The sequence below is a fragment of the Salvelinus alpinus genome, chromosome 36, assembly GCF_045679555.1.
Source record: "Salvelinus alpinus chromosome 36, SLU_Salpinus.1, whole genome shotgun sequence".
Classification (NCBI taxonomy): domain Eukaryota; kingdom Metazoa; phylum Chordata; class Actinopteri; order Salmoniformes; family Salmonidae; genus Salvelinus; species Salvelinus alpinus.
The window spans coordinates 12,033,288-12,035,787 of record NC_092121.1 but is presented as its reverse complement, the minus strand read 5'-3'; positions in this window follow the sequence as shown (position 1 = coordinate 12,035,787).

Below are 2,500 nucleotides of genomic sequence, written 5' to 3'. Positions count from 1 at the left end.
GTCACCACCTCCATGCCTGTCCAGCACACTCCCCGCAGTTTCCTGCGTAGCAGTCCTAAAAAAGGCTCAATGGCTAGTGTGTACAGCTGCCCAGATAGAGGGCATCCTTGTCTAATGCCCCGTCTCACCCAGACAGGCCTACTGAGCGCCCCTCCCACCTTAACCATACATGACGCCCCAGCATACAACAGCTTCACACAGTTCACAAAGCTCTTCCCAAACCCAAACACAGACATCACATTAAACAGATACTCATGATCCACTCTATCAAAAGCCTTCTCTTGATCTAAAGAGACCAGTCCAAAGTTCACATTAGAACCTCTCGACAAGTCCAACATGTCCCTAATCAAGAACAAGTTGTCCGTGATTGAGCGTCCCGGTACACAATATGTCTGGTCCTTGTGTATTATAGAGTCCAGATGGGACTTCAGTCTGTTAGAGAGGACCTTGGCAAATATCTTATAGTCCGCACAGAGTAATGCCACAGGCCTCCAGTTCTTAAGTTCACACAAGTCCCCTTTTTTGGGCAGGAGAGTCAGTGCCGCCCGACGGCAGCTCATCGGCAACTCTCCTACCTCGACGCATTCACGCAACACGCAAAAGAAATCCTGTCCAATAGTTCCCCAGAATCTTTTGTAAAACTCCACTGGAAGTCCATCGACCCCGGGTGCACGACCGGGGGACATCTGGGTTACGGCCTCTGCCAGTTCATGTGACAACAGAGGAATGTCCATTTCATCCCTCTGTGCCCGAGAGAGCTTAGGGAGTCCTGCGAACAAGACCTGAGCACACATAGGATCACACATTTCTGCCCTATACAATTCAGTATAAAACTCCACAGTCCGCTCCCGCATCTCCCCCACCACAGAGGTCACCCGCCCATCAGACAGCCGTAGACAATGCATACCCTTGGCTTCACTGCTCTGTCTTTCCAAACCAAAGAAGAAGGAGCTGGGAGCATCCATCTCCTTTAGCATGGAGAACCTAGCTCTTACAAGTGCTCCCTTTGCTTTAACCTGGAAAAAACTACCCAGGTCCCTACGTAATTCGGCTAAGTTAGCCTGGAGGCCTACATTGCCTTGCCCCACCATCTCTACCTCCATCTCACTAATACACCGCTCTAGTTCCCCCAATACTCTCCTAGCCTCTGAGGATGAGAGAGCTGTGTACTGTTGACAGAAAAGCCGAATTTGCACTTTCCCCACATCCCACCATTGACTCAGAGACTCATACTCCTCTCTTCGCTGCCCCCATCTTTCCCAAAAAGTCTGGAAACCTGAGCAAAAAGTGGCATCTTGTAAGAGCTTTACATTGAACTTCCAATAAGATGCCTGCCGGGGCCCTGGTGAAATAGACAGCCGAGCCATGGTTATGTGGTGATCCGAAAACCCCACTGGGAGAATGGTAGCACCCAACAGCCTATTGCTCTGATTCCTGGACATGTAAAAACGATCAAGTCGAGCTGCACTCACCCTAGCCCCAAAAACCTTCACCCACGTATACTGTCTTGTGTTTGGATGTTTAGTTCTCCAAACATCCACTAGGTCAAACTGATTAAAGATGTCCCTTAACACTCCCACTGACACTGAATGAGGCTCTTCCCCATTTCTGTCTTTTGTAAAATCCATTGTACAGTTCCAGTCACCTCCGATCACCAGCGTCTCCTCAGGCGCTACTTGTGAGAGTTCCTGTCTAAGACTCCCAAATAGAACCCCTCTTTCTCTCCCTGTGTTAGGCGCATACACATTTATAAAGACAAAACCCATGTTGTTAATCTCTGCTTTAACAACAAGCAACCTGCCCCTACACACCTCCTTTGAGGAGCAAATTTTTACAGCCAGACCCGGTGCAAAAAGGACTGCCACCCCTGCACTAAGATTTGTCCCATGGCTCAACACACTTGCCCCTTTCCACCAGAGCCCCCAATCAACTTCATTCACCACATCACTATGCGTCTCCTGCAGAAACAACACCTGTACTTTCTTTTGTTTTACATATTCACCCAACACACTCCTCTTTCCCGCATCTCTGGCACCATTTATATTAAGCGAGCCTACCCAAAGAGTCTCCATAAGAAGTGGGAGAAAAGCCAGCAGAGAAATAGACCAATAGGAAAGCTCAAAAAGCCCCAGTGTCAGTAAGAAATTAAACATTTAAACAGTGTCTGAAGGTAAACCTTTACGCACTGTTGTGACCCACTTCCTCAACCTAAACCGTTTCTTGGGTGAGAGGACACCATGCCCCTCATTTCTCATAGCATGTTGTACTGATCTTACAAACTTTCTAGAATCAGGAAAAAAAGCCTCAAGATTAACTTTTTTCCCCTTAGTCTCATTCAGGAACCTTGTCAGTTCTCTCAACGTGTACTTAGACCCCTCTGGTTGACTGGCTGTCAGCTCCGGGCCAATTGAAGAGGAGTCTGAAAAAAATAACTCCTCATCCTCTTCCTCAGACTCACTTTCCTCCTCTTCTCTATCTCCCACCCTGACCACCTGCCCTT